The following is a 22,654-nucleotide window of genomic DNA, read 5'->3' as shown; positions in this document are numbered from 1 at the left end:
TTGGAGTTTACTTTCAGTGTTTTTGTTACGCGAATGTGAAACAATAGCGTGTTGAGGAAAAGATAGCTCAATAAACAAGAATGCAAAAATCACTGTTAAGTTCTTTCTATTTTCTAGAAGCCGTAACATTTTGAAGTGCTTTACAGACAGAAAAAAGTTGAGATTCCTGGCCTAGAGAATTATGAATAATTTTTTTCATCTTTATATAAGAATCACTGATCAGGGAAAAGACTGGAAGAAAAAGTTTTATAAAAGTCAAATGTTGAGTTAGCATAGTGATGGCATGGGCACAACTATTCATTATTTTGTGTTTGTTTGTTTTTATTATAGCTTGTATTCCAGAGTGAGCTTTAGGGCAATTGTCATTTTTATTAAGAAAATACCCTTGAGGAAGTTTATTTGAAATTGCTATCATCAAATATGGGCTTATGCTTTGAAGTTTTTATCACAGTTTTCAGTCTTGTAAAGTTCAGGTCTCCAAGGATGTCGAAAAGATTCTTACATGTAGTGTAGGCAGGAACTAGATTCTGTAAGTGTTTATGCAGATCTCTGTTGTCTTTCAAGTAGGCAACTAAAGTAATATGTCATTGGATTACTTTGCAAATTTAGTTTTGTGGGACGGAAAGTAACAGAAAGCAAACTTTTACTTGAAAATTATTTGGTGAGTTTTTAGGATAAGAGATGATATTTTTTACCAATTATAAAATTTATTAATTCAAACTGTAAGCATGAATAGAATCTTTGTTCCATTATAATCATCTCAAAGTATGTTTATATATAATTTTCTGTCCTGTTGCATTATTTCCTCATGTGAGGTCAATGCAATTTGCAATGATATAAACTGCAAAACTTCTTCCTGAGTTTGAATCTGGTGGTCTGGGACCACCAACATTGGCAGGGGACTTAGCCACAACTCCTTCAGTGGTGGACACTATTGTCACCCTTTGTTCCGTCAGCAAAAGGCACCATGTGACATACCTTCAACTTCTCTTTTAGCATGCAGTATCAAAGAAGCTATATTACTCAGGGCAGTAGAAGAAGAAATGTTAGTCTTGCTAAGGGTATCACTTTTTTCAGTTTAAGTAAGAGGTGACTGAAGTTTAACTTCATTTAAATTCAGATCACATGCCATTCCTTCTCTTCTGAACAAATGATGTTATCATTAATTGGAAAGGCAGAATTGGAGGAGTGGGGAAATTTTTAACAGATTTCACCCAATTCCTCTTGACTGTTTAAACAATGCTTATTAATTCTTTGTCAGTCTGGAACTATATTAGAGAGCAGCAGTCTGGCAAAATCTCCTTAAGATTTCTGACTCTATTGCTCTAATGCAGTTATTGCTAAAATTTCATAATTCAGATGCAGGATTATAACAACTGACTAAAGAAGGAGGAAAAGAAAAAAAATACCAAGGAACAAACATTGCACAGTGAGAAACTATCCTTTGTGGTCAGCACCTTACCTATTCATTTAAGCATCAACTTTTATGTTTTTCTGAAACAAGAAACATTCATACTGGTCTGTGATGGCTTCTTTGCTAAATAAAGAATAATGAACAATAAAGAACAATGCACTTAAGTTAATGCACTAAGGACATTAGGAAGCAAAACTTTAAAAATGCAGGAAATTATACATGTAAACTTGAAGAGGAATGAAAAGTTTTATTACAGCAGAAAATTCATTAATTAACAAACCAAACATAACAATAACAGAAAGAGCAAAATAAATCTGTCAAGGGAAAAAAGTAATTTTTCACTTTTTCCTTTTTTCACTAGGCACAAATGATTTTCTGGCTAGCAAGAAAATATAGTCTCACATGTGCTTTTAATTTACAGATTATATTTAAGGTTAAATCTACTTCTTCATTTTGGTAAAATTCATATTTTCTCTGTGTGTATTTAACATGTGACGAAGAAAATAGCAATAGTTTCTGCCTCCTCTTAGTATCAGTGAAGATTCTCTTCAAGGTTTCCTTTGAAATACATTCTTTTTGGAATATAATGCTGAAATACATTGCTTTTTTTTTCTAAGAAGCCCAAGTCTCTGACTGAAGTACTAAATGTTTTACCTTGGGAGGAATATAGATTGTCTTGACATTTGACTATATTATTTTCTTCTACAGATGAATGAACTATTATAACATCTTCTACCTAGTAAATGACAAGTTGACATTTTCTTTTCAATAAGGACAAACACATATTTTCTAATAACTATTTAGGTATAGAACTGTTTGTTTTCGAAATCTTATTGTTTCTTGTAGTTACCATCTTAGACATTTCACTTAGCAGGAATTAACTTCTGAGAATTACTCCTGCTACAACTAGTAAGAGTAAAACAAAGTAATTCAGGAAAGTTTTTTGCTCAATTGAGTCCTGATGAAGAAGTAGGCAAGGCAGCAAGTAGAAAGAAATTATTTGTTTACTTAACATATTGAGACATAGAGTGAGAGGTATTCCTGCACGTTCTTTAGATGCTTTAAGAAGATTAAAAGTCTTGAGTGTTTTTTTCCTTCCTGTTTAAATATTGCTTGTCTTTTTAATTTCCAAGGTTTCTGTTAAAGTTCCATCTACTTAAAATCAGCTGTCAGCAAGAAACTCAAACCTTTGAGTCTGTCCTTAAATTCCACACATAAGATGTTTCCAAATGTTGCAGTACAGCAGAAACATGTTATTATCAGTCACTAGTCATAGTTTCTGCAGTATCTGGGCATAGCAAACTTAAACAAAGATGAAGATATAACATTAATTCTGACTGGACTAACTCAGGGTGTAAAGGTCAAACCCTAGGTCTTTTCAAAAGTAGTTGTGTTTCAGTAGCTTCTATTACTGGGTTTCTGGAGTAGAACATCAAAAATCAATTACCACTAAAAAGTCACATACATAGCATCATATTATTGAACCTCTTTATAATTTTTGACATACCCAGTTACAGGAACAAGCCAAATGTAACCAAGTTGCGTCTGGACACTTGAGAGCATCCAAGAATACACTGATATTGATTGTCTATTCTGGTCTGTCCTCCCATGCTCCATGCTTTCTCTGTGTTCCTTTCATGCTTCCTTTCCCTCAGCCATTGCTGTTATCTTTTTTAGTCATGCTCTCATTGATCTCAAGTTCTTTTATCTATAGCCTCTCCGATGAAATCTGATGAATTCTCTCTGATGAAATTTACATCATACCAGCCATTTTGTTCTTCCTTGCTGTCCTGTTTCAGGCCAGACAGGGTTAATTTTTGCAGTATCAAGGAAGGGGCATGGCTAGGATGCTGAGATTATTCTATACCACTTCACATCATTTCCAGGCTGTGGAGGTAAAGGGATTATTTCCTAGGGAGAAGGGGCTCCTTTGGGTTGAGGAAACCTGGTGGAGAGATCTGCCCAGTATTGCCTATAGTTGAGGGGTTCCTTGTACCCTCTGTTAATAATATTGTTGCTATTACTATTCATTTCATTATTTCATAGCTGTTTCCAGCAAATTTTTCTTATCTCAACTTGGGATCTTTGCCTTTTGTGCCTCCAATTCTCCTCTTCAGCCCCCAGCAAGGGAAAGGGACAGGGAAAACGAGAGAGTGAGGGAGTGACTCATAGTTTGTACAATGTAAGTGGACTGAATTGAGGACTACCATTTCTAAACCATGACACTAGACAAATCACAAAATAAAAGCCTTAATGCCTTTATAGAAAAAGAAGAAGAGCAAAACAATGCCTACAAGTTACAATTCTTGGCTTGTCAGACAGGAAATACATCAAAACCTGAACATTTCAACAGAATTCAACAGAATTCAAAAGAATGACTAGGTTAGAAGACACCTCCAAGATCATTGAGTCCAACCCATGCCCTAATACCTCAACTAAACCATTGCACTGAGTGCCACATCCAGTCTTCTTTTAAACATATCCAGGGATGGTGACTCCAGCACCTCCCCAGGCAGACCATTCCAATACTTTATCACCTTTCTGTAAAAAACTTTTTCCTAATATACAACTAATATTTCTCTTGGCACAGCTTGAGACTGTCCTCTCGTTCTGTCAACTGCTGCCTGGAGAAAGAGACCAACCCCACCTGACCACAGCCACCTTTCAGGGAGTTGTAGAGTGTGATAAGGTCACCACTGAGTCTCCTTTTCTCCAGGCTAAACAACCCCAGCTCCCTCAGCTGTTCCTCACAGGGTTTGTGTTCCAAACCCCTCACCAGCCTCGTCGCCTCCTCTGGATGTGCTCAAGAGTCTCAAAGTCCTTCCCAAACCGAGGGCCCAGAACTGGACACAGCACTCCAGGTGTGGCCTCACCAGTGCCAAGTACAGTACAATGACCTCCCTGCTCCTGCTGGCCACACCATTCCTGATCCAGGCCAGGATGCCAGTGGCCTTCTTGGCCATCAGGGCACACTGCTGGCTCATGTTCAGCCGGCTGTCACCAGTACCCCCAGGTCACTTTCTGCCCTGTCCAGCCACACCGTCCCCAGCCTATGACATTGCAGGGGGTTATTGTGGCCAAAATGCAGGACTTGGCACTTGGACCTATTAAACTTCATCCCATTGGACTCTGCCCATCCATCCAACTGTTCCAGGTCTCTCTGCAGAGCCCTCCTACCTTCCAACAGATCAACACACACTCCCAGCTTAGTGTTGTTCACAAATTTACTAATGAAGGATTCAATTCCCTCATCCATGTCATCAGTAAAAATATTGAACAGGACTGGCCCCAGCACAGACCCCTGAGGGACACCACTGGTGACTGGCTGCCAGCTGGATGCAGCACCATTCACCACCACTCTCTGGGCCCGGCCACCCAGCCAGTTCTTAACCCAGCAAAGAGTGCTCCTGTCCAAGCCAAGGGCTGACAGCTTTTCCAGGAGTGTGCTGTGGAATAGAGTGTCAAAAACAACATCCACAGCCCTTCCCACATCCACCAGGTAGGTCACCTGGTCATAAAAGGAGATCAGGTTGGTCAAACATGACTTACCCCTCCTAAACCCATGCTGGATGATTCTGATCCCCTGGCCATCCTGTAGGGGCTGTGTGATGACACTCAGTATAAACTGCTCCGTTACCTTACCAGGTACTGAGGTCAGGCTGACTGGTCTATAATTACCAAGTTCCTCCTTCCCACCCTTTTTGTGAATGGGTGTCACATTGGCCAGCTTCCAGTCATCTGGAACCTCACCAGTGAGCCAGGATTCTTGGTAAATGACAGAGAGTGGTTTTGTAAGCTCATCTGCCAGCTCCCTCATCACCCTGGGATGGATCCCATCTGATCCCATAGATTTATGAACATCCAAGTGGCTCAGCAGTTCTCTGACTGCCTCCTCCTGGATAACAGGGGGACCATTCTTCTCCCTGACACCATCTACCAACTCAGGAGAACAGTTGTCCTGAGGACAAGCTGTCTTCCCACTAAAGACTGAGGCAAAGGAGTTAAGCACCTCTGCCTTCTCCTTATCTCCAACTATTAAGTTACCTCCCTCATCCAATAAGTAACAAAGGTTGGTCATACCCTTCCTTTTGCCATTGATATATTTGTAAAAACATTTTTTATTATCCTTTACAAAAGTTTCCAATTTAAGTTCAAACTGAGTTTTGGCCTCCCTAACTTTTTCCCTACATACCCTAGCAGTCCCCTTTAAATACTTCCTGAGAGACATGACCCTCCTTCCAAAGATGATACATCCTCCTTTTATTCCTAAGTCCCTTCATAACCTCTCTGCCCATCCAGGCTGGACATTTACCTCGTTGACTTGTCTTTTGGCACACAGGAACAGTCTGTTCCTGTGCCCTCAAGATCTCTGTTGTGAAGCATGTCCACCTTTCCTGAACTCCTTTGTTTTTAAGGGCTGCTTCCCAAGGAACTCTGAATAAGTCTCCTAAATAGGCCAAAGTCTGCCCTCCAGAAGTCCAATGTAAATGTCTTATTGATGTTCTTCGTGCTTTCACCAGATATCAAGAACTCTATAATTTCATGATCACTGTGCCCCAAGCAGCCTTCAACCACCACATCTCCCACCAGAAATTTTCAAACAGATCTAATATAGTCCCTCCCCGATGGGTTCACTCACCAGCTGCGACAAAAAGTTGTCCTCCACACACTCTAAGAACTTCCTGGACAGCCTCTTTTCTGCTGTATTAAGTTCCCAGCAGATGTCTGGCAGGTTGAAGTCACCTACAAGAACAAGGGCTGATGATCCTGAAACATTCTCCAGCTGCTTATAGAATAAGTTGTCCACTTCTTCTTCCTGGTTGGGTGGATGATAACAGACTCCCAGGAGGATGTCAGCCTTGTTGGCCTTCCCCTTAATTCTTACCCATAGGCATTCAACTTCATCATCACTAGTTTCAATACTTATGGCATCAAAGGCCTCCCTAATATAAAGGGTCACCCCTCCACCTCCTCTCCCTTTCCTATCTCTTCTGAAGAGCTTGTAACCATCCAGTGTAACATCAGAATAATATGAGGCCAAAATCAACACTGGTAAACCTAAAGAGGTTCTATGAATATGTCTTATTTCTGGGATGTAAACATAGCCCTTGTTCCTTCATTCCTTTACCTATTTTTTTTAAGCCAGAAAATCCTAATGAAGTATGGTCTGTGATCAATAAAATTCAGTTTCATTCAAAAAAAGTAGATTTCCAACCAAATATTTCTTATAGATGCCTGAAAACCCCCATTTAGTTTCATTTAGCAAGCTATTTCATGGTCTTAACTGAAAATCTAATTGTAACTGTGATACTACAACACTGTAAGTATCATGAAGTGAAAGTATTCACTTAAAAAGGAGATACTGAATACAAATACCTCTGGCATCACACCATATATAATATCTGGTGTTTCTATATATATATATATCTATATATATCTATATATATCTCCATATATATATATATATATATATGCAATGTTTTTATTTTGGAAAATTTTAACAAGAAACAATTGTTAGATTGGTGTGTTAATTTATAAAAAGCAAAGTATTAAAATTCCTCTTTAATTATATAAAAATATTGTAGAAAAAACACAAAGAGAGTGAAACTATTTGATTTGATACATTATTCTACATTGAAATTTACTAAGAACAGAAAAATTTTAAAGATATAAAACCTGAAAGCTGACGATGGAAGTTTTCTTAATGTTGTTTCTTTTAACATTTTTGCTTTCCATCAGATTCTTGGCCATGAGAATAATAGATGAGCATGTGAAAACTTCATTTTGCTACATAAGCAGATGAGGAAAGTTATGTCTGGAACTAGTAGACTCAGGAAGTTTTTTATATCCTAAGTAAATTGTTCAATTGTTCACATCTTATAATTCATGAGGAATTGTTACTAACATTCCACAGATTTTTGGTTTGTTGGTGTTTGGGGTGGGTTTGGTTTGGGCTTTTTGTTTGTTTGTTTTTTGTTTGATTTGTTTTTTTCCTTTGGCTTCTGTGTGTTTTATCTTCCCCTTTTGCTTTGGACTGGAGGATGGGAGAGCCTACATTTTTTTACACACACACAGACCCCATCTCTTCAGTGTTCAGCATGAAGCACATTAAACCAAAGGCCATATTCCCTCCTTTATGAATATCTTTGACATTCAAACTACAGCAATCAAATGCAAGCTCATGTTATGTAAAAATCAATCTCTGGATTTTATATATAAAATCCTTCTGGAGTACAAGACTTTGGGAGAACTGGCGTTTGATTTTTTCTCTTTTATCTTTGATTGTTGATACAGTAATTCTGGCCACATGAGGTCTGCTTTTAATTGAGGCTTTGTATGAATTTCTGTGTCCTTTGATGCCAGATTTCAAAGATACAATGTAAGATTTGAGGTGACCAAAAAGGGTCATAAGAAACCTCTAGAGTATGATCAATGATTTGGACAGCAGTGTGAGAACATACCTAATTCTTTAGCTGAGAGTCTGGCAAAAAAAGGCACTGAGACTGCAGTAACATAAAATTGTAGCTGTGATTGAAGGCGGTGACAAAATCCCCTTTGCTTATAACGAGAACAGGGATCAAGCCTGTGATAAAGTAGTTTCCCTTCATGTTGTGTTGTAGACTTTTATTTGGTGATCAAAGTGATTGGTTTCATCAGGTTTTGTGCTTGGGGTTTATTTTATTTTATTTTGTTTTGTAATTAATTTTCTCCTCACTTTTGGTACACACTTGGCAATCTACTATATTGCAGAATTTATTTCCTGTACTGATCATGGACCATTTCTTGCTTATAACTCAATCTTATCTTAATATTTTATTCCTACCAATCTTATTTCTGGCTCCTAGGCAGGATACTGAAGATAAGCCAGGTTTTCAAATTTCTTGCAATAAGGGCTACAATATAAATAAAAATAATTAATTATTTAAACTGAGACAGTGAAAATGTAATGGTTTGGGCATTGCATAATAAATTAAGGACAAAATGGGACTGAAGTCTCATAATCAAATGAAAACTGTGTATGTTACATTGGGGAACTATTTTATTTTTGATATAGAGGCTAGGAGATTTCTGCTACTTTAGTAGAACACAGCAGCCATCTGTTTCTCCACACAAGCACACTGCTTGCCAGCTTGCAGATTGGACAAGGAAATGTCACCTCTGCCTGTGCACTGACACTTGTCCAGGACAATAACCAGTCTATTGTGTTTCAAGGTCCTGGATTGCTCAATAGCTTTTCTGTATTTACAATAAAAAGGTTTCAGTCAGCCTCTTTGAAAATAATGTGAGAGAAGCACAATTATAGGTATTCAAGTACTATTTGCCAAAGTGAGTTGCACAGGATCTGTATAGTTTTCAGGAAGTGAAGAATAAATTTTAGCCATCTCTCTGAATTCATGTCTCTCTGATGATGTACAAGGGGCTTTGAGCTGCAATGGCTGACAATGCAAACTTCAGACAGGTTTGTAAGTTCAGAGGTAAACATCTCAGAGTCCGCTGCTTTGGCTAAGACTATAAAATGAGCCCTTTTTTTCCTCAGAAAAATCACACAAATGTGATTGTAGTTCAGTTGACCTTAGTGGTGGGTCACCTTCCCTACACTTAATGAGAGTGGCTGTGTAAGTGACAAATTGTGAAAACCAGGCTGTCAAATAACACTTTGTGGAACCTCTGTGTGTATGTGCATACAGAATCATAGTATTATTTAGATTGGAAAAAATGTTTAAGAACACTGCGTCTTAATGTTACCCCACCACTGACAGTTCCACCACTAAGCCATGACTCTATGTGTCATATCTTTACCAAATACCTCAGGGATGATGAATCCACCACTGCCCTGGGCAGATATTTCAAGTGTTTGCAATCCTTTTGTTGAGATTTTTGCCTAATATCCAGTCTAAACCTCTGCTGGTATGCCTTAAGGCCATTTACTCTTGTCTTATTACTTTTTACTTGAGAGAAGTGACTGACCCCCAGATCACGACAGCCTCCTTTCAGGTAGTTGTAGGAGCAATAAGGTTCCCCCCTCAGCCTGCTTTTCTCTAGGCTAAACAGCCCCAGCTCTCTCAGTTGCTCCTCTTGAAACTTTTTATGAAAGTTGTGGTCAATGACTCTAGGCCCAGGCAGAGTCCAGTTACAAGTGATATCCCTGAGGGTGTCCATCTTCTTAGTGGGGCTCTATATTACGGCTATCAATGACACAGACAATAGGATTGAGTGCACCCTTGTGAGAGACTGAAAAGTTAGTGGTTAATGGTTAATAATGGTTAGTTAACTAAAGGTTAGTGGTTCATTTGAAAAAACACCAGGTGCTGTACTGATAGTGGGAAAGGGAACAGCCCAGTTGCAGAAAAGGGGTGATCACCAGAGGATGACCATGACAAATCAACCTTTATTTAGCAACAAGCTGGGGTTTGAGCCAGATAAGGAAAGAGACCAAATAAGAAACAGACACTGTGGAGGTCTGTGGATAGTAATTCAGTGTCATTTCACTCTAATCCACACCAATGCATCTGTTAACAAGAACCTAAGTTGCCCTTGTCTTTAGAGGCAGGTTGTAACAGCCCTCAGCAAGTTTTCAGATGACACAAAGCTGAGAGGTGCAGCTTTACACACACAGGATGCCATTCAGAGGGACCTGGACAAGAACTAGGCCCACGAGATCATAATGAAGTTCCACAAGTCCAAATGAAAGGTACTGGGTAAGGGTAACTCAAAATATGAGCACAGACTGGGAGAAGAACTCATTGAGAAAAGCCCTGTGGAAAAGGCGTTCTCATGGATAAAAAAACTGAATGTAATCTAGAAATGTGCACTTGCAATCCAGAAAGCCAACCATGTCCTGGGCTGTATCAAAAGAACCATGACCAGCAGGTTGAGGGGCTAATTCTGTCCCTCAGTTCCACTCTTCTGAGATCCCATTTGGGGTATTGTGTCTACATATGGAATCCTCTCTGCAGGAAAGACATGGACCTGTTGGAGTGGGTACAGAAGAAAGAAAGCCACAAAATTGATCAGATTTCTGGAGCACCTCTCCTATGAAATTCCTCCTGTGAAGAAGGGTCCAGTGAGATGTCATTGCAGCCTTTCAGTACTTAAACAAGTCCTATAAAAAAGAGGGAGGATGACTTTTTACACAGGCAGATAGTGATAGGAAAAGAGGGATGAATTTGTAACAGAAGGAGGGATTCAGATTAGATGTAAGGAAGAAACTCATTCCTCACAGGGTAGTGAGGCACTGGAACAACGTGTGCAAGGAAGCTGTGGGTGCCCAATCCCTGGAAGTGTCCAGCACCAGGCTCTGAGCAACCTGGTCTACCAGAAGGTGTCCCTGCCTCTGGCAGGAGGTCTGGAACTAGATGATCTTTAAGGTTCCTCTCAAACCAAGTCATTCTATGAATGATGCTCTGATGACTGTTCTTTACATCCTACACTAGGTCTGCTGTCCTGTGGACACGCTCCAGCCACCTCAATGTCTTGTAGTGAGGGATCAAAAACTGAGCACAGTACTTGAGGTGCAGCCTCACCAGTGCTGAGCACAGGGGAACAGTGTATACATACAATGAACATACAATGATGAAACTCCCTCTTCTGGCCTCCCAGAAGGATGTATGGAAGGTATGTGCGCCTGTCTTTGGCTATTTTTGAAGCTGAATGCAAGATTTGGACAGAAATATGAGGAACAGGGACCAGAGGAAAACTTGAGCATCAACAATTATTTTGTATTTTTAGATATATGTTCACCCTGAAAGATCCTGCAGTAGTGATTTAGTATACCAGTCACTTTAAATAGCGGACAATTGATTACCCAGTTTAATGCAACTGCACTACGTGCAGTAAGAAAATAATCCCATTTTGTTGGTTCATCTATTTCTATCATGAAAGAACACACTCATTTCTTATCAAATGCATTGATATTGCATGATGCCATTGCCAGAGCCATGGCTTTCTACAGATCTTGGATATACTTTGACTCATCCATTTTTATTGTTCTCTCCAGTAATTGATTTTGCATATAACACTGGGATAGATGCAGACCCTAGAACCAGAGTGCAGTGGAAAGATGACAGGATGAAAAAGCCAGAAAAAAACTATTTATATATATAAACCACTGCAGAATAACATCTTTCTGCTACTTTCACATTAATCATGGCAACACATGAGTCAGAGAACTACTTAAAATAACTTTTATAAAAAGAATTTATGCAGCTTATGTATCTACATGACGGAACATTGATTCTAGAACTGCATGTGGCCATACTACAAACATATTAATGATGCTTTAAGGTAAATAAGGTGATCCATAGGCAATTATAGCATTCTGAGTAAAATAGTCCACTCCCTAGAGGGGTCCAGTCCCCCTGAGTCCCAGAGAGGATCAGGGTGAGACTGTGGTGTCTGGGTGGTTGAGGCATCAGACTGGGGTTCACAAGGCATATGGCCAGGCACAGCTGCCACACAACTTAGGCAGATACCAAGGATTAAACCTCAGATCAAATTTAATCCAAGCAATGCATTTGAATTAAATTATAAAGTAAGACTTCAGCTCTACACACTATATCTTTTATTCTCTTATAAATGAAGGACAGTGCAAAGTCTGTTAAGACAAACTGTTTTCATACTGGCCTACAACAACACAGACAGGAAAATCATCTACCTTGTCCTGAACTTCATGTTGGGATTTCTGTCACTCAGAACACGCTAATTCTTTCTCATAATTACATGAAGACCTGCTAAAGTGCACAATTATGGCTTATAGGATGCCAATGTTTCATATTTTTTCATACAGAGGAGGCTGGAGTTCATGCTATTTTTTCTTTTTTTTTTTTCCCCTTTTTTCCTCCCTTAATAAATCTATAATAATGTTTTGCCAGTAAGCTGAAAGCACAGTTTTCAATCATTTTTTGTGGCAGAGTGGTCAATGATCCAAAAATGAAAACATAGGCCTATTGCCAGAAAAAAATGAGTTTATTTCAGCATCCCTCAAAATCCAGTCATGCAAGAACACAAAGAAATATTTAAAATTTGGTTCCCGCTACTGAAAATGCTCAATCAGAAAAGTTCTGAGGTAAGCCTCAGAAGACAAAGATCCTGTTTCCAGATCTGACCAAATCTGCAACATGTATTTTGTCAAGGTGTGACAGAAAAAACCTACATAATAACTTGGTCTTCCCCATCTATCAATAGCTTGTCAGAGATACAAGACCATTTTTAGAGGTATTAGATTATTTTTAAAATTAGTTTGTTTTTTGAGGGAGGAGAAGAACTCTCTCATTGTGAGCTTGTACTAACAGTCATTCAGTGGAAAATAAGTGTCATTGCATGAATTGTATCAATGTAGATAGAAAGGCTCTACTTTACTGATAGAACTATTGTCTTCTTTAGGAAACTGGATTGTTTTCTTCTGCAAGGAAAGCTATTATTTCCAGTTCTAAAGAAAACAAACACACAAACAAACACCTTCTAACTCTCTTTGTGGGCTCTCATTTTACAGGTCAGAACTGCAAGGTTTCATTTCTTTCTTTCCAACAGAGAGGTCATGTAAAGTGATGACTACAGGTATGTTTTATATCCAATATGGCCTAAGGTCATGTCAAGTCCCCACTTTATTCTTTTCCCTAAGCACTTCAGAGCGCAGATTTGGGTGACATCTTAAATGCCTAGGTAAAAGATTTGTAATAGTGTGCAAGCTGACATGTTCTGCTCATAATGTATCTATATGATGGTTAATTTTCAAGCAATGTTATGTGATAAATGGACACACTTTGTACTACCATTTTACTCCTGCTTCCAAAAAATATATCCCCCAAAGGCTTTTGAGCCATAGCAGGAAAGGGCTGAATGAACAAATTTGTCAACATTGATCAAAGCTGACATTCATGTTACCCTACAGAGGTCATCTATGTCAGTTTTCTTCACCCTGCAGTTTTCAAGGCTTCTGATATGTTTTCATCATTGGTGATAAGAATGTTTTGATGTGCATTTTAGATCTATCTTTTAGATAGATTCACTGATAACTGATTCACTAAGTATGGGAATTTCCAGATCTGAACCTTGCCAAATTAATTTTTCAGATAAATTTTCAGCAAAAGGCAATTGCCTACTCAAGTGCAATATGGATAACTCTACCCCTGATTATTTTGACAACTTTGCCTATATAAAACTCCAATTTCAAATTTTTATACTAATCAATTAGTAATCATGAAAATATTTTTGTTTTAGAAAACTTTGAGATAATTTTCAATTAAATAGAAGAAACTCTTTTTGAAGAGCTGTAACTAGACAACAAAGCTGTGAATAACATTTGGTAAATTCTTTGGTCTTGACAAATGAGGATCTATATGTCAAATGGCATGGCATAGAATTTTTAAAGTTCTTTCAGTCATATTTTATAGAGTTTTATACATATTGCATGGAGCAAGCATTTCAGGAAAACACATTAAAAGAGAACATACAATTAAAAAATGCCTGGACATAACCTTTATATTCATGTTATTAAATAAGAAAGACAGCAACAAATATTTATGCTTTCTGCATGCAGACATTTCAGATCAGTGACTAAAGCCCATTAACCAAGAAAATTATATCAGCAACATGTAGCTTAGAACAACTGTGAAGAAGATACAATAAGTGTGCAGGCAGGATTAATTTTTAAATTTTACACAGTTAAAATAACCATAATGTATGTTTTCATAGGGATAAATTTTGAAGCAATCTTTCATAAAAATAAATGACTCAAAAAGTGTGTAAGTTAAAAGACCTTAAATATTAAAAACAAATTTCTAACCATGAAAGCTTACAAATTCCATCAACTGAATCTCTTAGCATACACTTACTAGTCTAATTACAGCAATAAATAAATTACATTATTGTTAATTATATCTTCCAATTTCTATTCTTCTTACTCTCCTTCACCCAAGATGGGAGGGGATTGTTCTTGCTGGAATAAAATCAGCAAATATACACAATAAACACAGTTCATGATCAATTCAAATATTGGAGGGTGTTTTGTTTTGTTTTCTAAAGCAAGAACAATACACATTTAATAATGACAAAGCAGTTGACAACTAATTCTATATTTTATGTGATTCATCTTCTGTGAGCATTTGGCCTGGCAATAACATGACTTCTCTCCTGTTTTTCATAAAGGTCTGAACATCCACATCTCCCACTGATTTTGTCTTGCAGCTTTGTTTATTCAGCACACCAAAAAATAGTCTAGAGGTCATTTGATAAAACAGTTGAACAGTTGCTCCACAGCAACTAATTTGTCATGAAAGAACAGCTGAAGGAATGGTCCCACCGAATGTAAAATAAATAGAAAAAAAATTAAAAATTCTTGGGCAATTAAGCACTAAAACTAAACCAAACAAAAACTCCTTCATCTTAGAAATTGTTGTTATCTTTCCATAAAATTTTTTGAACTGTAAGAACTGCTGGATTTGTGATACAGAAAATCTAGAGATCATCTACGCATTCTTTAGGTTAAATATTTATACTGGTACCATCTTTTGTTTTTGAAGACTCTGACATTCTGTTAAGAAAGAACTCCTTTCTTAACATCTAGTATGAACTCAAACATGTTTGGTTTCTGATCTGATCTAAAGATTGGAGATTCTAGACCCATAGTTCAACCACGCGCAAATTAGAGACTGGGTAAAAACCATTGCTTCCCATTTCTCATGATATTCTGAATTTAAGTGTGTTTCTGAGTGTGAACTTGTCTTACTGAAGCTTAATTTGCTTAAGTTACGGTTCTGTACATGTAACATATAAAATTGATGTTCTGTGGGACTCAGTGTTGGTATTTAAGGAAATATGCAATGGATTTGCAGGGTAGTTGAACACTTCGTAGTAAAATGTCAATGAGGTGGAAAATATGGTTTTGGGACATGGTAACATAATTACAATGCTAATCAAGGCCAATGTGAGACTCTCCAGTAAAGTTGACAAGCTTGAGAATTAATCCAGGATTAAGCATTTCAAGATTACTGGTGTCCCAGTGAGGAAAAGCCTAAGAATTTAGTAATCTTTATGGCAGCTCTTCAGAAAGATGAAGTAAAATATTTATTTTGGAATGATTTTGGGCTGCATCACCATAATAATTTGTGTCCGGCCACATCTTCATAGGTTCTCTCAAAAGTAGTCCAATTTTAACAGAACACTTTCTTCAGAAGCACCACCACATGTGAAGGAAAATCCACACTGTTTATGTACATGCAGATACTGATACATCTATTCTCCCTCCTCTCTTACATGATTTTAAAAAAACTCCTCTAGTCAAATATATATATATATAAAACTGTCCATGCTAGTTTGAGTCTTGAGTCTGTAGACCAATAGTTAGACCCTGGAAACCGAGCAACTGCAGAAATTAACACTTTTTCCCTTATCAGCTATTTATTGCTGTCCATTAGATAGGTCATCAGATTTCAAAAACAAAATCACAAGGGATTTATATGTGTTATCACTCATGCATAACTGCCACAGAAAGGCTAATTACACCTTTTATTCACCATTATCATTCCACTTTTAAAATCCAGCTAAATGATAACAATTATAAATATAAAACATGCTTACAATTCAAATTTTCCTCTTCACATAAAAGCCAGTTCAGCATAATTATTTTTCTCCCCACTGAAAAGCATGAATTGATGGCAACATTCCCAGATGAGCATATCTTTTTATTGCCTCAAACTTTTTCTATGAAGCATCATTTTATCTTTTCATCTTATTGCTTGTTACATGGAAATTGAGGTTGACAAATGACACGAGTCTCAAAAAATGGAAGGCTGTATTTCTATCCTTTTCAGTTAACCCCACAATAGATAGCACCTGTATCACAGGGAGACTGAAAAGATATTTTATTATTTTCATCTAGGAAGAGTGTACTTAATTCGTACTTTTATGACAAATGTTACTGAGAAATTATATGATTGCATTCTACTGGAAAGGCATAAGTTGTTGCTTTTTTAGTGGTATAAAGGCCTAAATTGGCATGACATTCGAGCTTGATGCAAAGTCTGTGTCAGGTCTGACTGATGTATGTCTGCATGTCTTTTGCCAACTGAAAACAAACGTCAACTACTGTGATTGTTTAGTAGTCATAGAATAGGTTTTACCATAGGAAAAAAAAGGGGAAGAGTAACAGTGTAAAGTTTACGTTTAATTTCCAAAATGCTGGTATAAATCAAAGTAAAAGCGCACGTTTACTTAGAGTAATTAGTTTATTTTCTATTAGATGTATTTTTTACTAATGTCAGAAAAATGAGTTGTGTATTAGTATTTAAATAAAGATGGGATATGAGGTGAGGCAGTGTACATGAGAAGGCCTATTGATAAATAAGAAGTGAAGTGTGGGTCGTTATTACACTTCAGAGTCTGTGGTCATAATAAACCAATGCCCCTAATTCCTTTAGGCTGCCAGCTGAGAGGGTACTTTGGACCTTCAGGAAGAAGATAAATAACTTTAATATGTAAGTCATACTTTAAGACACAGTTTCTCCCTGTCAGTGACATATTTTTTGTTGGAAAATTCTGTCAAAGCCTCTAGAATGATATATAATTATTTATGCATCCAGCACCAGAATCCAAGTACTCATTCTGGTATTAGACACTATGGTGCATTTCAGGATACTTGAAATGTTCCACAGATGGACGTATTAGGATCTCAACATTCTAAAAAGAAGAAAGGGAAAAAATGTGTTTGACTGGTTGTGATGAAAACTATTCCTTTATCAACCAAGTGAATGAGCTGTATCAAAAAAAAAAAAAAACAACAAACACAGCTATGTACTACAATATTAGTATATGAAGTAGAATTATGGATATCCAGGATGGGGAAAATTATGCAAGGGGTACACCTGAGTCACAACACCTCATTTACCTACCTGTTATTGGCTGTAAATCACAGAATAGATTTAAGGGACTTGAAGATAGATAATGTCATCCTTTTGAAGATATGAGAAATCAGAATGAAAATAATATAGTGTCCATTCCTTCAAGCTGGTTTTGGAAATGGGGAGAACTTCTTTTTTGAAAAGCAGCTAAATATCACCAAATACACACACAGGTACTGTGTGCAAAACTGTAGGTGGGGGTCAATGTCTTGCTGTCACAGGAGAGATGAAAGGTTGGGCAGAGATAGGTCATAAGGACTTAAAATATGAAAGCAAATCATTTATGCTTGGTGCAGCAGGGAACAGAAAGACGGTGGAGAGAAGTAAAAAGAGGATTAACAAGAGCTAATCCTAGATATGAAGGTTTGTATGGTTTATGTAGATTATCGCCTCTGCAGTGGAAATGGATTTGTTGCAGAGTGGCACCCAAATGTGTGTATTTCCCGCAAATTGTGAATTTAAACCCGTCAAGCTGTTTTTTGAGTTACAGGTCATCATAAATACTTTGATAAAGGCAGCTGCACAGGGAGAGTTACAAGAAGACTTCTGTTATATGCTAAAATATTTTTTTTCTCTCTTAATTTTGCATAGTAAAATACTTTTAAATTGCAATCAAGCAATGATGAAAAATTTGCACATGCTCTGAAGGCCAGTGACCAGGCTATGAAATACCACGTTTGAAAATAATCCCTTTTTTAATATTCTTTAATGAATTTAACATCTTTTGTAGTCACCTCATTAAAAAAAAAATAAATAAAGTTTCAAGCAAAGACACCTTGACATTAAATTTATGCTTCACTTCCAGTCAAACAAGAGTAAAAAATAGAAAATGGTCAATGTGCATGTACATCTATCTGTCTGTCTATCTATATGTATAAACACAGTGAGTCTTACTTTAAATATTATAACAGCCACAAGAAAAAGATGTCTTCAGAGAGAAGCTGGGAGACTGCTGAGATGCTCATATCTGTAGGGAATAAGTAAAAGTCTGTTTTCTTCTGAATAAAGGGATAGTACTTTCCAGCTGGGAGAGCTAGGATGGACAGAACCCTGATTCCCTTCTGACAGGGAGTAGCTGGTGAGTCTGACACATTGTCTTTTAAATTACTAAGGTCAGAAAAATTTAAAAACTTACTTGGAAACTTACGTTGTCCCTAACATAGATGTTTGTAGGAAAATTTTGGTCCTGGAGAGTTTTTAGCAGAATATGGTTTAGAGTTATTACAGCGTATAAAAATGAACATGTCTCTTGTCTTTAAAGGTCAAGAAAATCAGAACAGTATTATTTCAGTGTTCATCCTCTGTGAATTCTGTTTCATAAGCTCATACCCTTCCTTTTACAAAAGCAGACTAATTTTCTGAGTAGAATGGCAATTTACTAGGACGTCTGAACCTCCTAATAAACTTCAAAAAATAAATGACTGCCTGATAAGGTTTTCTTTCATTGTGTAACAACATTTTTACTCAGTTTCAAGGGTAACTGTGTATAATCTAATCCTGTTTTTTAAAATATCCTCCCTGCAGAGATTATGTCAATTAACTACAGAAATACACTTGAGCTTCAAGAGTGTCTGAACTTATGTGCTTAACTTATGTGCTGATCATTTATTGCATGGTATGTCTCAGATGTGTGCTGTTTCTGATGGAGTTTAATGTTTACTGAATGTCACAGATTTTTTTGTACTGGAGAACTATTCATTAAATTATTAATTACATAGCTGGAGCATCCCAGTTGGTTTAAGAGCTGTTTTCAGAATAATATTTATATAATTGATGTTGGATTTAGAAGCACTGCTATTTTTCTCTCAGTTGTATATTCTGATTCACATCAACATGTACCAATCTAAAAATGCCATAGATGGGGATGATGGGTTTTTCTTGTTTTCCTCTTGTTTCACACCCCAAGGCCTCACCCAAGAAGAACTGAATTTCTGAAAGATAAATTTGTAGAAGGCGTTTGCAGGGTTTATCTGGGAAACTCTTGACTCCTAAGAAAATAGTATTATTGTATTTATAACTTGGCTTTTCGGGAATGAATGATTTATCTGTACCTAGTGATACTGTGGTCAGCTGCTGTCAATGTTATACAATATTAAGGATGAGTTACCTCAACTCTTGTAGAGCTACTGCCTTTTAGAGCTACAGTTCAGTGATTCTTGTTGGTCCCTTCCAACTCAGAATAGTCTATGTGATTCTATGATGAACAGGGTCTCAAGCCTGCAATAAGAAGGTCTGGATAAACATAAAATTTAGTGAAAGATGAGGTATCTTTAGCACTGTTCTGAGATTTAACTTTTCAGAGATCAAGGTTTTCTAACAATGCACAAACCAAATTGCACTTATTAAAGTAAAAACAGATTCATATCTTTCAGAAAATTGTGTTATGCAAATAGTTCTTACTTTACTCTTAACCTTTAAGTTGATATTTTAAAATTATCATAAGATGAAACAACTTCTATTTTACTCATTGGGTGTTCAAAAGTTTATGGAATCATAGAATCACAGAATATGCTGGGTTGGAAGGGATCCATCATGAAGTCCAACTCCTGTCTCTGCACAGAACACCCCCAAGAGTCACACCACGTGCCTGAGAGCATTGTCCAAATGCTTCTTGAACTCTGCCAGGCTGGTACTGTGACCACTTCCCTGGGGAACCTGTTCCAGTGCCCAAGCACTCTCTGGGTGAAGAACTGATATCCAATATAAACTTCCCCTAACTCAGCTTCACACCATTTCCTCAAATTCTGTCACTGGTCACAAGAGTTGGGAAATCAGTACCTGCCCCTCCACTTCCCCTTATGAGGATCATGAAGACAACAGTGAAGTGTCCCGCAGTCTCTCCTTCTCCAGACTGAACAGGCCAAGTGACCTCAGCCTCTCCTGATGTCGTTTCCCCTCCAGCCCCCTCACCATCCTCATGGCTCTCCTTTGGATGCTCTCTAACACATGAATATTTTCCTTATATTACAATTGCAGCACCCAAAACTGCCCCCAGCCCTCCAGGTAGGGCTGCCCCAGCTCAGAGCAGAGCAGGACAATCCCCTCCCTTGCCTGGCTGGCCATGCTGTGCCTGATGCCCCCCAGGGCAGGATTGTTCCTCCTGGCTGCCAGGGCACTGCTGACTCAGAGTCAACTTGCCATCAACCTGCAGTTAAAGGCAATCCAAAAGTATTCTTTCTTGCTTTCTCACATTTTTTGTTGTTCTTTTCTGGACCAATGTTTGTGTACTTGATTCTATATATCCACCCACATACACGCAAACACAGTTTTTTATTTCGTTTAAGTTTATTTACTGCTTCTTGACAACTCCTTAGAGCTGAGAAAATGTCATTTGCTGAATTCTTTAAAATCAGTTCTTACATATAATATTCTAATAGTCATGGGAGTTCACGTTTGAATTTGTATAATTTGTATAAAATAGAGAAAAATCTGCCAATGTCTTGCTTTATCGAGGTAATACAGTTAAAACTACTAATCTATAGCAAACTATTGTCCAGTTAGTTTCCCATCAACTTCATATTATTTTGTCTACAGAAAGAAAGGTATATAGTTATCAAGTAACAGTGTAATCTTGTCCTTTTATATGATATTCATTTTTGGCACATCAAAGCTGTAGCTGTCACCTGTACCTGGTTTGAGTAAGCCATCATCTTATTCTTTTGGCTTTTTACCTTGAAGATACAAACATTTAAAATAGTCCTTATAGCATTTTCTAACAAAATCATTCCTTCTTCAGTGTTTGAACACCTGACCCAGTGTCTGCCTATTTCTTCTTATTCCTCTTATCTGCCCAGACCCCTGCATTAGAAAGAAATTTATGAAAACTGTAAAATGAAATTTTCTCATTGAGTAGTAGGCTTATTAAAATCTGAAACTGGGAAACAATTGTATTTGTGCTGCCAACTTCCTAGTATCACATAATTTTTGTAGTCAATATAATGCCTAACAAGCTAAACTCTCACTGGTGTTCAACATAGAGTAGATAGAATCACAAAAGTTATTCCTGTCTCCATAATATTGTACATTAAATGCTTTTATAATAGATTTTCAACATATTTACATAATAATGCCTTCAGATGTAATGTTTGCCATATTAATGTAATGTTTATAATTTGGGGAAGGAAAGAAGATTGGGGTAGACATATACTAATGGTTTTATTTTTCAGTATTGAACATTATGATTGTGCTTTCTCAGCTAGCTGTACTTCATCAGATTCATTTGCAATTGAAAAAAAAAGTGAAAAGAATGAAAAATTCAGTGTAAGATATGTGATTGCACTGAGGACTTTTTTAAGTCAAAGCATTGCATACAATCCTGTTGCTTTATCAGCTTGCTTTCTATTAAGAACAGTGAAAAATAGGCTGTTAAAATATCATCTAAAAGAGAAAAATAGTGAATCCAGATATACTTATGAATCATTACAGCTTTATTGTAAATGGAAACAGAGTTGAAGTAAATGTTCTTTGACCTTTCCTAGTGAGCTAGATTAACAACAAAATTAGAAATAGCATATATTTCTATTGAGCTTTAGAATCAGCTCCAGACTGGTCATAGATATTGGTCCTCTTTACTATTCATTACTTTAAAATTCTTTTATTAAAGTATAATTCTTAAAAACAGAAGATTCCAGAGGCAAGTATTTAAGGATCCAAGTTCATCATATTTTTCATTAAAGTCAGCTGGGATGGGATTCTTGCATATTTTTGGTATTTTCAAAAATGTTCATTTAGCTCTCCACTACAGATGGTACTAGTAAAGGACAGAAGGGATTATAGGATACATTTTTTGTGCCTTCTTCTCAGGGGTATTTGTTTTTGGACCAGCCTTAGTCAGAATGTGATAATGAGATGAATTATTTCACACCTATTACCCAATGTAAAACTAAAACTATAAAATGTTCATTTAAAAATTATTTCATACTTCCATCTAGCCTTACAAGTAGGTTTGTGCTGAACATAGGGTTGATAATACAGATATATTTTTGTTGTTGCTGAGCTGGGATTACACAGAGCCAGGACCTTTTCTCCTTTTCACATTGTCCTGCTGATGTTGAGACTGGAGGTACGTGGGAGGCTGGGAGAAGATATGAGGACAGGTGACCCAAAGTGTCCAAAGGGATATTCCAGACCATATGTTCTGTGTGTAAAGTGGGGGGAAGACGGAGGAAAGGAGAGGACATTTGGAGTGATGGCTTTTGTCTTCCAAAGTCACTGTTCTGTGTGATGCAGCCCTCCACTCCTGGGGATGGCTGAACACCTACCTATCCATGGGAAGGAATGAATTAATTCTTTGTTTTCTTTTGCTTGTGTGTGTGATTTCTGCCTTCCCTATTAAACTCTCTTC

This window comes from Pseudopodoces humilis, chromosome 1 (assembly GCF_049639895.1).
Source record: "Pseudopodoces humilis isolate 2021_Gansu_Grassland_sample_001 chromosome 1, ASM4963989v1, whole genome shotgun sequence".
NCBI lineage: Eukaryota > Metazoa > Chordata > Aves > Passeriformes > Paridae > Pseudopodoces > Pseudopodoces humilis.
Note: the sequence above shows the minus strand (reverse complement) of the source record.